This window comes from Uranotaenia lowii, chromosome 2, assembly GCF_029784155.1.
Source record: "Uranotaenia lowii strain MFRU-FL chromosome 2, ASM2978415v1, whole genome shotgun sequence".
Lineage (NCBI taxonomy): Eukaryota > Metazoa > Arthropoda > Insecta > Diptera > Culicidae > Uranotaenia > Uranotaenia lowii.
Genome location: NC_073692.1, coordinates 225,492,286 through 225,507,683, shown reverse-complemented (window position 1 = coordinate 225,507,683; position 15,398 = coordinate 225,492,286). Strand labels below are relative to the sequence as shown.

The following is a 15,398-nucleotide window of genomic DNA, read 5'->3' as shown; positions in this document are numbered from 1 at the left end:
TTTTCAATCAAAATCATATGGCATTGAACCTCCAAAAAACAAATTTCATAATTTTTAACTTGCAAAGACAATCAGAAAAAGTTCCGATTTTTGGGAACGGTATAGAAATTGAGCAGGTCTTTAAAGTTAAATACCTTGGACTCCTAATTGATGAAAATTTGCGATGGAATGAACATATACTCCGAGTAAGCTCCAAAGTCACCTCATATATTCTTGCATTGAAAAAAGTACGACGTTTTGTTTCCGAAAAAATTGCTTGGAAAGTTTACTACGCTTACATACACCCGCACTTTACTTACATGAACAGTATATGGGGATGTGCTGCTTCTGTACATCTAAAACCTCTTTTAACACTACAAAAAAGAGCTTTGAAAATTGTTAAAAGTCTGCCAATTTTGTTTCCCACTGATCAACTTTACTCTGCAAATGTGCTTTCTCTACATACTTTGAATAAGTTTGAAAATTGTGTATTGATCTATAGGATCTTAAACAACTTAATAAAAACAAACTTTACCCCCACTTTTATTTCGGAAATCCATTCATACAACACTAGAGGCAATGTAAACTCGATTTTTTACATAAATAGAAGAAGAACAACAATGGTTTCTAATAGTTTTCTGAACAAAGGCTTAAATCTTTTTAATACATTACCTTCTAACATAAAAAATATTAGAAGTCTGACGCTTTTCAAGTCCACCCTTAAAAGATATCTTTTTAATGAAACTCAGCCTAGAAGCACCCGCCCACCTTGACGAAACCATACTGTACATAGCTGGTATGACTACTCGGGGGGTGGAGCGTTACTAGGCTTCGCCAAAAACCAATGCAAACTTAAAACGCCTAGTCCTCCCAAGAAATTCGTCATCAACCGAAGCAACGCGAATGCAAGCGCGGTAAATCTTGCGATAATATGGACTCCTGGGAGATTTGGAAACAGGAAATGGTTTCCTTGCTACGCACAACCTGGTGTGGGAATTATCTGAAATCCCTTCCCCTCCTATCCCTATCCCATATTCCCATTTCCTCATTTCCTATCCTTTATATCCTTTCCCTCATATCCTTTAAATGAGTAGTAGTAGTAGTCACTAAGCTTAGTTTTAAGATATACCTAGGACCTAAGCACTCTTGCACACACACTTCCTACTGAATACACAACTTAGAGACCGACAACAGTTTTCGAACTTATACGGTTTATGTTCACTAAATAAAGAAAAAAAAAACTATTACCGATACCGTACCGTACCGATAAAACATTATAAAATACATCAGTTCATTTTGTAGGTACACTATCTCATTAGGCTGAGTTGATTTTGGGTCATTTATGAATTTCTCAAACTCTGGGGTTTAAAAAGCTTCGGTTTGGTTTGAAACTCATCCTTGATTTTTTGCATAATTTTGAAGTAACGGTTATATGAGAAAATTTGAACTTTTAGATTAGTATGAGAAAATTTAATATTTTGTTTCTTCTGTGAAACCGAGCTTGCTTATGGTTTTTATGCCAATTTACAAATTCTCTAAGGGACATTTTCCGTTGAACAGCGCTGTCGAAGACCGTAGCTTCGAATCTTATAAGACAAAAAAGTTATTAGGTGTTGAGTGGAGGCATGTCTTTTGGCATTGAAAAACATAAAATCAATTGACATCACCGCTAGGTGCCTAGCGAAGTATTGCATGACTAATTCTCAAGCAATACTTCGCTAGGCGCAAGCAGTGATGTCTACTGAGTTTATTGTTTTTCAATGCCAAAAGACATATCCCTGTAAAACACCTAATAACTGTTTTGCCTAATTAGAAATGAACAACCAAGTTGTTTAGAGGAAAATTTCGTTTAGAAATTTTATAAATTGATACAAATACCATTAGCAGGCTCGGTTCCACAGAAGTAACAAAAATGATGTTGATTTTTTCGTACAAAATATTAAGTTTTCCTATAAAAAACTAAAAGTTCAAATTTACTCATATAAACGTTACTGAAAAATTCTGCAAAAAATCATGGATGATTTTTTAACCAAAACGAAGCTTTTTAGGCCTCAGGGTTTGAAAAATTCAGAAATGACCCCAAATCGACTCAGTCTACTCTCCCATATCTAAACTATCCTTCTTGTTTAATTAAAAAAAAATAAAATAAAATTTTTTTTGAAAATATTCATATTTATATTTTAGGAAAACAAAACTTTTTGGACCGTAGAAAAACACATTCCAATTTGAAGAAGCTATAGCTTTATGTATACCTACATATTTTGAAAAGGTATCTTTAATATCAATAGATGCTTTCTTTACCTTTTTCTGGCACATCTCAATCGAAATTTAATAATTTTACGCTAAGCTGGGAGCCATTATTTTCTGGATTCACCTCAAAAATATATTTTTCCTGATTATTTAAATTTGATAACCCATCATAGTAGAGCGAAGAAATGCTTGCTCGAAGCTCTTTAGGCACACTTCGACATGATGAAATCGTCATAAGAAGTATCATGCAACGGGAGAGTAAGATGTAACATTTGTTTACTTAAGCATTTTTTCAATTTTTAATTTTTGTAATGTAGTTTAAATATCACAAAATTATTATAAAATGCTGAAGATTTTTCTTTTACATCTTAGACCAACATTTTCACTTAAAAATAAAATAACTTTGGGAGTTTTAAAAGAACGCAGATTTAAGACATATCGCCTGACAACAATCGACAACACACAATGCAAAACTAAACACCAAATTTGACCCAGACACTTAAAACAATCCACATAGTTTTGAAGCATATTTTCGTGCCAGAAACTGTTTACAAAATACATATTCTTAAGTATTGTTGCAGATTTCTGTGATGCTTTATGCTTTGGACTGCTATGCTAAGATAGATTTCAGCTCAACTTATCTTAAAAATCAAATAACGTATATGAAGGATTTCGCGCCAAATCGACAAGAAGTTGGCTTGACCCTCTCAGAATTGAATGGAGATGTGTGTGTGTGTGTATAGTCCTCACGTAGTTAAGGCACTTGGCATACTTAGTTTTCCCAAATAAAAGACCTAGACTAACATTTGAAAAGGGCCAAACATGTCAGGTCAATTTTTTATGAAAATTTTTAGCCTTGAAATTACATGTTGGAATTACAATTCCTACACAAATGTGTAGACCACAGAGTTTAATAAAAATAACTGAAATTTTAGAAGAAAAAATATTTACAAATAATATTTTAAAATCTTACACTGAGAAAAGCGCATTTTAAAAACAAAACTCAATTTCCCAAAAACACCTTCTCAGAATTTCATGAAATTATTTTTCTTATGCCAAATGCCTACATAATGCCTACAAATCGTCCATACACTGCAACTTTTGTATATTTAAGGGAAAAAAGTATTCTAACAAAAACTTTTCAAGTCAATACTGAAATAAAATATTTTTATAAGTGTATAATTTTAAAATAAAATTTATGGTTTATTGCATTGGTGTAGTTTTTTTTTAATGAAAATAAATTAGATTACCTGAAGCTTGTTTCCGAAGTATTTGTAAAAAAAATGAATTACAAGATTAAAAAAAAATCATGAAAAAGTTATTGTTAGAAAAACTGTTTTCCCTTTAATATTACCCGGCATATAATAAATGCCATCAAATTCTGAGATGGCGTTTTTTCGGAAACTGAGTTTTACTTTTTGAAATGCATCAGTGTTGGATTAAAAAAAAAAAACATCAATATTTTGTTGTAAAATTTCAATCATTTTTACAAAAATTCAATCATATTTGGGTAGGAATTGTAATTTTCGAGCTTAAAATGTTTATATAATTTTTGCATGAAAAGTTTGGTCCTTTTCAAAAATTAGTCTAGTTTTTTTTTGGATAAACTAAGGATGCCAGGTTGCTGTACTAGGTAAGATCTTTATGCCCACAAAGATTCTTTGAATTCTGAGAGGGTCATGCCAACTGCGTGACAATTTGGCGGGAAATCCGTAAAATGATGGATTTTCGAGGTAATTGTGCAACATTATTTTCACCATACCTTGCATCGTAAAAATCTCAGATACATGAAAATTTAAACATCTGAAAAAATAGACAAGATAGCTCTTTTTATAACCAACACAACGCTGCAAAAATTTTACACAATCGTAGCTATTTCCAAAATGAAGTGCCTGATTACTAATGGACCATAGCTTTATATGCTTCATGTCTTTGACAAAGTTTCATGAATTTTTTTGTACTACAACATCGTAGAACGATGTAGGACTCTATCTTATTACAATTAGTAAATAATTTTCATTTCTCTGAAAATTTATGAACCACCCAAAAATTATTCCATTCAAAATGGCCACCTTTAGTGTTGTAAAAGTTTGTCTAAGACATCAAATGCATCAAACTTTAGGGAAAGACGCTAATAACACTAGTTTACAAAATTTAAAAAAAATCGTGAACTTGATTGACTGACCAATATTTTAAATGTTAAATCGAGCGCTGAATCCAAAAATGAAATTCAAAGAAATCTCAGTAGAACCGTTTTTGAGGTATGCTCCAAATATGAAATTTTGGAAAAATAAAAAAAGTTCTTGTACTTAGATGAAAATAACTCGGACGGCATAACAGTAATTTGAAACCCCTCTTTTGCATATTAAAGGTGAATAAATTTTCTATCGATCATCTCAACACTGTTTTTGCGAATGATCAACAGTATTGTTGATATTAGTGACTTTATGTTAGAAAAAATTATGAAAAACGCATTTTTTTTAGAAAAAACTTGGCTTCAGCAAAAGTTTCAGACTCGATGGTAACATTAAAAAAATCTATTTTTCTTTTGCGCTTAAATGTCAATTTAAAACAAAGATTTCAAATGGTTATTTATAAAAATCGGTTGAAAATTGAAGAAGTTATGGCTACTTTACCATAACAGTATTTTTTGTAGTTTTTAATAATTTAACGAACCGCAGTACACTTATCATAGTATAGAAAGAATGAAACATGATAAATCTCACTCGCTTCAAGTCAAAATTATTTATTAGCTTACCAAAACGCCACGTGCCAAATTTCAGGAAGATCTGACCATAGTGAGGGGTTGCTTGAGTCTCAAACGTGAATAAAGTTTTAAGGTATATTGCCCGGGAGGAACGAAAAATACTGGTTTTTCATCAATAACTTTTTTCATCACAAACCGATTGTTTTTGATGGTTAATTTTCTTAAAGCCTAAGTTGAGACAAATATTTCAGCCGAATACTGCAACACGATTGGACTTGAAGTAAAAATGTTATTGCAATTCAAAGGCCGCAAATTTTGTCCAACACTCAATGAGGACTTTTTACGCATTGCGTAAAATACGAGAATTTTCGACCAAAATACAATCTTGGAACCACAATAACTTTCCTGTTTCAAACCCAATCGAGTTACTGTCTTCGGGTGAAATATTTGTCTCAACTTAGGCTTTAAGAAAATCAACCATCAAAAACAATCGGTTTGTGATGAAAAAAGTTATTGATGAAAAACCAGTATTTTTCGTTCCTCCCGGGCAATATACCTTAAATTTTTATTCACGTTTGAGACTCAAGCAACATCTCTCTATGGTCAGCTCTTCCTGAAATTTGACATGTGACCTTTTGGTAAGCGAATGAATAATTTTGACTTGAAGCGAGTGAGATTTATCATGTTTCATTCTTCCTATACTATGATAAGTGTACTGCGGTTCGTTAAATTATTAAAAACTACAAAAAATACTGTTATGGTAAAGTAGCCATAACTTCTTCAAATTCCAACTGATTTTGATAAACAACCACTTAAAATCTTTGTTTTAAATTGACATTCAAGCGCAAAACAAAATCAGATTTTTAAATGTTACCATCGAGTATAAAACTTCGCTGAAACAAAATTTTCTCTAAAAAAAATGCGTTTTTTATATTTTTTTCTATCATAAAGTCACTAATATCAACAATACTGTTGATCATACGCAAAAACAGTGTTGAGATGATCGATAGAAAATTTATTCACCTTTAATATGCAAAAGTGGGGTTTCAAATTACTGTTATGCCGTCCGAGTTATTTTCATCTAAGTACAAGAACTTTTTTTATTTTTCCAAAATTTCATATTTGGAGCATACCTCAAAAACGGTTCTACTGACCTTCAATTTACTAAGTTTAAGAATGCTGTAAACTAGTGTAATTGTTTCCCGCTAAAGTTCATTTCAAGACCACTCTGCAATGCTTTGAAGTTGAAAAATGTGTCATATTACAACAGTACACACAGTTTCGTTTTCATTCAACCTTTTTTCATATCGAACGTTTGTTAGATGAATTCACTTCAATTCAGACAGAATTTCAATAACAAAATTCATTCAATTAATTTAATGGTTTAATATTTTTTTTAAAGTTTAGTGTTGATTTTGTTTTTTTGTGAGGTAAATTACTCAATTCTGAGGGTTTGAAAACTTATTCTTAAAAACTTTGACTTCGAACCTTTTGTCGATTTTTTTCTATCACCTCTAGTGATGAAGATTTAACGTTTTAATTCGAATAACATAACTGAACAGTTTTGATGTCGATCAGGGCCGGATTAAGCCATCGGGGGGCCCGGGGAAATTTTTCTCGGGGGGGGGGGGGGGGGGGGGGCCTATGATTCGATTTTTTTTTTCAAATGCTATCCCAGAGAATACAAAACATTTCAAACGTGTAAAAGAACTGGAGATGAGTTCAGCATACTGTTCTCAAATAGCCATGTTGTCCGCCTAGAAGATAGTTTTTGGTACCTTCAAATGAAAATTGTGAATTAATCACGTGCAAACATCGCGGAAGAGTTTAGAAATTTGAAATAAAATCAATGCTCTGATTTGAGCTGAAAAATGCAATGTTTTTTTCTCATTTTTGTTTCATCGGGAAATATTCACCTCATGACAATTGAGAAGTATAATGAAGATATAAAACAAAGAAGACAAAATTCAAAAAAATAAACAAAATAATCAATCTCAAATTCCATAGAGGTACACATACAAGAGTTTAAGAATTCAAGAATAAAAATCAGGTTATATTCCGAACCAGAATTCAGTGCCTCAAATCTAAATCATAAATTCAAATCAAATTTTGAAAAAAATATTAATTATTCGAAGTTACAATCAGAGCCAAAGCAGAAATTTCACCACATGTGAACTTAAAAAAAAACCTTTATGAACATGTTCATGAATATGATTCTCATCAGATTAAAAAAATGATTATCAAATTGTTATTCTAAATGTGACAAAAATTTAATTGGATGCCCTCAAAGCTCAAGGAGTGTAAGTGCAAAAATGATCGATTGAAAATAAAATCGGAATAGAGATAAAATGTTTAAATCACAGAATCATTTATCATTGAAAAAAGGAATCCAAATGAGTTTATTACCTTAAACAAAGATCTTGAGTTCTCAAAATTCAGAAAAACCATGAAAATAAATTTCAGTAACTAAAAAACACCACAAGACCTGAAAATCTCAATGAATTGAAACTGGATAAAGATAAGATTAAATACATAGAAATATTCATGTTAAGAAAATCACTCAATGATATTGGAAACTCAACTTTTAGATCGTTTTTATGATAATTTGAGAATGATCATTTGGAACATGATATACTGAATTCAGAATATTTACTTCAGTAGCTGATAAAATTTTGGGTTGAATCAATTGGAAATGTTCCAATACGAATTATAAGTCATACGCAGAATTTGGGATGGAAAGTTAATAAAGAAACTTTGTACTGTCGATCGGTCCAATTTAAGCAACTACAATTTTTTTAAGCATTTATTTTCAAAAATTGGAAGAGAAAACTGTTTAGAATGTTTAACCCAACGGAAAGTTCAATAATACCTATTGATTGAAAAGTGAAAATTTATAATAAAACCCGGTATAAACCCGGATACTGCCCGGGTAAAATTCTGAAATGTTTATCATAAAGCTTATCTGTTCTCTCTTGGCACTGTGAGCGAACATGTATCGATGAAAAAAAGAAAAATGAAGGTATTTTACCTCATATTCTTCTTTATTTTTTTTCGAATTTGGTTTACAATATTTTTGTCCAGATTTTGAGTTGAAAGTTTTGAAATTCAATACCAAAATTTTGATATTCTCAGCCCGCAATATGCGGGAGAACTTCTTCACTACTTACTTTAGGGGGCCCTCTTAACTTGAAAAACTTTTCTTGATATTATTTCACGGAGGCCCCTTGTTATATTTCAAGTTTTCATTCCGATTTTCTAGTCTTGATTTCTTTCCATGGATTTGTAGAAATTGAAATAGTATAATTTAAGTAATGTTAAACTTTTTTTTCCCTCGGGGGGCCCCCCTGAGCCGGGGGGCCCGGGGCAATTGCCCCCTTTGCCCCCCTCTTAATCCGGCCTTGATGTCGATATTTTGAGTACTTTAAAAATGATGGCCCATCAAAATTTAAAAATAATATTAGAAGTTTTTAATTTATTTCAATACGATTTCTTCCAAATTGATTGAGATTGAAAAAATTGTTATAATTTTCAAACTTAAAGAAATAGAAGCGATTTCGCAAAAACCATTTTTTACATAAGAAAAAATAATCATTTCGATTTTTGCATTTTTTCCGAGCACTTTGTTCGATATCTCACGCATACATTCAAATATCGTAATAAAAATACCATGGGCTGATTTCTTTCAATCTCTATGATATTTTTGTCCATACATTACTGAAAAATTTCTAAGCGTTTCCGAGATATTTGGATTTTGATTAGTGTTGTTTTAAAACAACACTACGCATCAAAGGGTTAAGCATAATCAGTCAATGATAATTGACAAAAGAACAGATCTATACCAAAAAACTGATTTGAATAAAATATCTACACCAAAATCAATGTAGGAATGCATTTCTTTCCTATTTTGGCTAAAGAGTTAGTTAGTCTTAAAATTGCACAGGTTTGCAAATTCTTCTAAACTGATTTTGTTTGGTTCCGGCAAACATTTTTATCCTAAACGATAACTCTTTTCGAAATCTGCTCAGTTTTTTTTGTCGAAAAGTAAAAAAAATGCTGCAGCTAATTTCTTTTTGCCTCATCCAGGTATTGACATATCAAATAAGGGTGGGTGTACCTTATTTTGCTATATTTTGTCAGGGCTTTCAAGTTTTGATTTGAGTAGGCCTAATCTTTAATTTTTAGTAAAAATTATTTTTGTAACTTAGTTCCAAATTCTTCTCTGGACTCTGTTGAAGTTTGAATTACTCATTTTTGGCTTTAATTATTTTGAAAAATTGTATGTTTTTCAAAGTGTGCTGATGTTCCTAATTCGGCACCAATTGTTTGTAATTATAAACATATGTGTTCCTAATTATGGAGATATGAGGGGAAAGTGTTTATGTTTTGTATGTTTTTTTATAGTTTTATGAAATAAATCTTAAAACTCACCGTTTCATCGTGAGTTTTATAACTTTTTCGAAATATTAACAGAAAAAACGTGCCTATTAAAATCATTGTTATAAAGAAAGTAGTGGATTAAAAAAATCATACTTTGCCTTTCTAATGGACACTGTTGAAACTTGTTTGATTTTTTTCTTCTTCTCAGCTATTTTTTTCCATTTTACATTTATTATACTTGAATAAGAAGAAAATTCAAAGTATTAGATACATTTAAGTTTGTAACGTTTTTGTTTTATTCAGTCCTTTTTTCTTGATTTTTTTCTCTCTGAAACTTGACGATATCCTATTATTTTTTCGTGAGTCTTTCTTCAATCGTCTTAAATGGCAAAAACAAGAATGTTTTCTTGATTGTATATTTTAAACTCAAACATTAGATTGAACAAGAAGATGTCGTTTGATCCACGATAGATTAATGTACTTTTTTTACTTTTTTCAACTGAAAAGTATAATGAAGTTAAAAAAAAAACTTCCATGTTATATATTAACTTTAAAGTTTATATATATCATTTTAGCATCAATCAGATTCTTGTCAGAAACATGCTATAAATGACTTCGATATAGTTTGGAACACTTTGGTTATGTTCATAATTAGGAACACACTGAAAAAAGTATTCCTAATTATGGCATAGCTTTTTTTAGTTTTAACCTAAATACACATGATATTAACATTCTAATCACAAAAGTCACGATGAAAAACAATCCGACAAATATTTTCAGAAAATTCAGTTTGAAAATTTAGTTTATTTCTTCCATAATTAAAAAGCTGTTTTGAAGCAAAATCCTAAGAATTCCGATCAATTTAGACATACTTTTAAACAATGTAGTTTGTACAAAAAATCCTTATAGTTAGATAAATAAATCATTTGTATAATTAGAGTTGAGATGATTTGTTACATAGTCAGTTGTTTTTGCAGTTAGGATAAGTGGAAAATAACGTCTCAAATAGTCTAAATCTACGGCATGTAATCATTAGGAGGAACCCATGCCAAAATTAGGAACATCCACCCTAATTGATCTAAGACATTTTGATGCATTCCACAAGTAAACTTTTTTTAAGATCGTCAAAAATAACTTAAGTTAAGTTTGATCTTGTGTTCATTTTTTATTTGGTGAAAACATTTTTGAAACTGTTTTTAAAAAGAATTCATTTATATGTAGAAAAAAAATTCTGTACAAGGCCATTGATTCGTTTTTGTGACCAATCACAATCATGTCTATAACTTAATTCCATGTTTTATATGTTATTACTTAAAGCTTTTTGGATATTGATGGAAATATTCTGTCTGAATAACAAACAATAGCTTTTTGTCTTTGAAGTGCTTCTAGTTTAATCGATAATTCTAAAAAAAACATAAAAATTAAATTTTCCAAAAAATTTTCTATTAATGCTTAATTTTTGTTGTTTTTTTTTTAAAACGGCAATGCACACAAAATATATGATTTATTGAAAGCAAATCAAGCTTTTAAGAAAGCTTTGTAGCTAAATTGAAATCCTTCATAAAAGGTTTTTATTGCAAAATGCTAAAGCCCTTTATTATTTTCTATTGGGGTTTACAGCTTACAATATCGTTTTCGGCAAAGATATGGATATAAAAAAATACAAAAAAGTCAATTCTTTGAAGTATGTTTTGCATCTTATGAAAAGTTTATTTTTATACTCAATCAATAAATGTGTATTACATATGATTTGGGTAACCGAAAGAATAACTATGTCACGTACTCAATAGAGCTGAAGTAATTCTTCGTTTTCCCGGTGGTACTTTGCTAATTTCAGCTCTTTTGGTCAAACAAGGGATGCTTAGCGAGAATAAAGTTTGCATAGGGTTGTGGTACCAGTATTTTAGGAAAAGTTAAGAAATTTTCTTTGAATCTAATATATGAATGTACATGTGAGTTTTTCTACTAATTATGTTTACAATGATCCTTTTTTCGGAGCTCGTATCTTACGGCTTCCGAATCTGTGATTACGTTATGTTAAAATGGTTATTTTAATGGTATTTTTCTATTTATTACTGATAAAGGTAGTAAAACGCTTATTCTAAGCAATAAATGATAGAAAATTATACATCTTGCAAACCATAGTGTATCACTTTCTCACCATAAACGAAATTCGGCTTCAAATTGCCAGCGACCTAATTGAATCGGTTTAAAGACTTCCGATTTCTGTTTACATCGACCATCGCTTGTTCGTATAGTCGTAAATCAGTTTCGCCAGCCATGTTTACTGATGCGATCTAGTGTGAACATAAAATGATTTGCTCCTTATAAACAGAAACTATACTTGTACGGGAATTATTGTTGATACTAGACATTCTGCTGGGTTAAACTACTGGCGAGTATGCGATAAGAGTGCCAAAGATCATTCGACGACGCGAGCTCGGTTAATTTTTCTTTCTCCCTTTTAATACTGCAGTTTGAACGTTGAATCTTAGAATATAAAGCCGTTTGATTTTATTTCTTTTTTCAAATTAGCCATTGAATTTCCTAATACAGCGCGATTTTGGTTAATGACTACTAAGCACAGATCATCATTGCTTATCAATTCGAAAACGAATCTGCTTAGCAAAAAAAATAACCGTCGCATCCGAAAGTCTGACGCCAGCAGTTTTTGCTTCTGTTCTTGAATGTGCTCCAAAATATTTTACTAGATTTATTTATTACGTCCTTCGGCACAATTTGTAATCCTATGTCGTCCATCACTTTCGGTTGCCAATAATTTCTGATGCACCAAGCGCGTTCCAAGATCGTCCCTCGAAGTGTGTTTCCTTTCTCCGGGATTTAAATCCACCGTTTTCGATCCAATATTTCGCACTCGATAGAAGTATTTTTAATGATCATTTGGCGGCAATCCAACGAATCCACAACTTTTTCACTGAAACCGAAAAGAAACCACCGATCTGGCAGAGCATTTCCCATTTTCCCTTAATTTTTCCTCTCACGCGATCATTTCCAGCAACAGGTGTAACACTTATCCGGCCGTGAAAAAATAAACATTTCAAACGTTTCCCACCATTCGAAATGCCACAAAACGTGCTACTTAATGGAAAATCAAAGATTTGGTTGATTTACAATAATTTGGGGCGCACTTTTAATATCAAACGGGATCGGCACTTTGGAAAATCCAGAACATCCGACGAACCAGCGAAGAAAAACGTTTTAATCCGCGCACGGCTAGAAGCAGACTAAGACAGTTCAAACCGCTTGACCTGGCCTCTGGTTCTGGCTCTGGACCAGTAAGCGCTGGTGATAATGATGATGGCGATGACGATGATGCTAACTGATGCTTATGAATTCCGTTGATGATTTTGTCGTTGACGGGGTACAGTGTAGGAGCGATCTGTTCCAAACGACGCGTCTACGTCCACTTGTTCAGATCATTACCGATCGGCGCCGAGGGCACTCACTACTGGTACACTACTGCAATCAGTTGTAGCAATTGCGCTCTACTCTGGAAAGAACACTTTAGCATACAATGTGGGGGAAAGGTCTGGGAGGGACAAATTAAGGAATCTGACAGTTTTGATCGATTGAACCGAAATCATTATGGTCATCATGCCCTACGGGATTGATGACACACTATATTCCGTAGTTCATCACCTATAGTTTGTAGGATTTTGTATATTCAAAAAAAAAAATATGAAAAAATGATAATTTTAAGTGACAATCATTAAAAATTAATCACATATCAATCAGATAGTTATATCTTATTCATTTGTATTAAAAAAATTCAGCTTAGGGTGTCTTAAAATGTAAGTCCCTAAAGAGAATTCAGCAATATGGACGTTAAGTGCCATTTAGAATGTGAACGATGTACGTACACATTAGAAATCACGATTAAACCCAAATTAGGGATCCCGAAATTCGTTATACCTACAATTAAAGTTCTGCTCGTGACGAACAAAAGAGTTGAGCCACACATGGTGAATACTGTTGGAGAACACACGACATCTTCAAATCAGCAGCTGAAATACCTCGGAGTTATGGTCGGCAATCGCTTAACTTTTGTTGTCAAATACTGTTGTGAAAGTTATCCATGCATTGGCCTGGATTATGCCGAACTGTTTTGGTCCAAAGAGTAACAATAGACGTCTCCTTGCGAGCATAGCACTTTCGAAACCACAATATGGAGGAGCAACCTGGAGCTCTGCCGTAGAGGTAGAGCTCAACAGATGCAGTTTACGGAGCACACATCGGCTGATAGCCATGCGTGTTTCCTGTGCATACAGGACCATATCAACAGATGCAGCTTTTGTCATCGCGGCAGGAGCAATGGAACGCATCGAAAAACGCAAGATGGACGCATAGGCTGATCCCGCGACTTTCAGACTGGGTGAATCGGAAGTATGGAGAGGTCAACTGCTACCTGACGCAGTTCCTTTCGGGTCATGGGTGCTTTAAGCAATACCTTCATCGGTTTAAGCTTATCAGCTCGCCTTATTGCGGAATGCGTAGATTCGGAGGAATCGGCAGAACGTGCTATCTTTTTCTGCCCCAGGTTCGTTTTGAGGCGTCAAGAACTTCTAAATTTGAACGCTGAAAACATTGCGAGTGAAATGTGTCACAGCGAACAGTCGTGGCGTGCTATAGTCGACAAGAGGAATCAGGAAAGATGATGGACGGAGAGCGAGATAGTCAACCAAACTTGACAAACTAATGAAAGGTCTTGGGCCTCGTATGACACTACAATTCAAAAGCAACGCGATCTTAGGTAGCGGTATAACCCTAATCTGGACTCATACGTATGGTGGGACTCAAAAGGTCTCACGTGTTCAGCTATGATCATTCCTGCAGCAAAAGGAAGCAGAGATATCAGGCGATTGTGACGGGATTCTAGCTTGGTAGTTTTGTTACCGTTATGAAGTATATACAGTTGCGTTCAAAAAAGAATGAAATCGCGTGAAGCTGCTCACCCGCTTTCAACTTTGACGAGCTGCCATTTCTTTCTCGGTTGATATTTTTCCATGAAAATTTTACACAATCTAGTTCAACTATTCAACTAACACTGTACGAAATTTGAAGTCTTTTCAATGACGGAAAACAAAGATAGAGCTATTTCTGTAAAAAAGGGAAATTTGGAGTTGCTTCACTAAACTTGCTGTATCTTCGATAATTTTCATTGAAATATTTTGAAATTTGGTCCAAAAATGTAAAAATGTTTGATCTAATACCAGGCCAAGTTTCGTCAAAATCGATGAACGTGATCAAAAGTGGTGCCGGGTAGAAAATCAGGTACATTATAGCCCAACATACGATTTCATTCTTTTTTGGACGGATGTTTGTATGGAAAACATCGTAATCCATGTATTCTTGGTTTTTCCTTCAACAAAATCAAAATTTATCACAAAGAAGGTTGTAAATTGATAGAAACTTAATTCCTGCTTTGCTTAGAAATAGAAATTGTTCCAACAGAGCTGGTATTGAAACACAAGAGCGAATAGTATACTCGCTTTAATTGTGTATCAAATTCGTTTATCGGAATAATTAGTAGGTTATTTCTGGAACTCTGTTCTTCTTACTCTGAACTCTGTTGAAACATTTTTTCTTCCGAAACAGAGCACGAATGAAGTTCCTATCAATTTACAACCTTCTTTGTGATAAATTTTGATTTTGTTGAAGGAAAAACCAAGAATACATGGATTACGATGTTTTCCATACAAACATCCGTCCAAAAAAGAATGAAATCGTATGTTGGGCTATAATGTACCTGATTTTCTACCCGGCACCACTTTTGATCACGTTCATCGATTTTGACGAAACTTGGCCTGGTATTAGATCAAACATTTTTACATTTTTGGACCAAATTTCAAAATATTTCAATGAAAATTATCGAAGATACAGCAAGTTTAGTGAAGCAACTCCAAATTTCCCTTTTTTACAGAAATAGCTCTATCTTTGTTTTCCGTCATTGAAAAGACTTCAAATTTCGTACAGTGTTAGTTGAATAGTTGAACTAGATTGTGTAAAATTTTCATGAAAAAATATCAACCGAGAAAGAAATGGCAGCTCGTCAAAGTTGAAAGCG

At 32.8% G+C, this 15,398-nt stretch overlaps 1 protein-coding gene across 3 annotated transcripts in view; it reads right to left on the bottom strand.

The window, feature by feature from the left end:
* LOC129744301 (sodium/potassium-transporting ATPase subunit beta-2-like) overlaps positions 1 to 12,616 on the bottom strand; it is a 120,985-nt gene extending 108,369 nt beyond the window's left edge. The window contains exon 1 of one of the 3 annotated variants that reach the window (XM_055736764.1): positions 12,463 to 12,616. The gene's annotated coding sequence lies outside the window, so the exon portion shown is untranslated. Of the gene's footprint in view, positions 1 to 12,386 lie in introns of all 3 variants that reach the window. The other 2 variants (XM_055736765.1, XM_055736766.1) reach the window with 2 other exon arrangements.
* Positions 12,617 to 15,398: the final 2,782 nt, after the last annotated feature.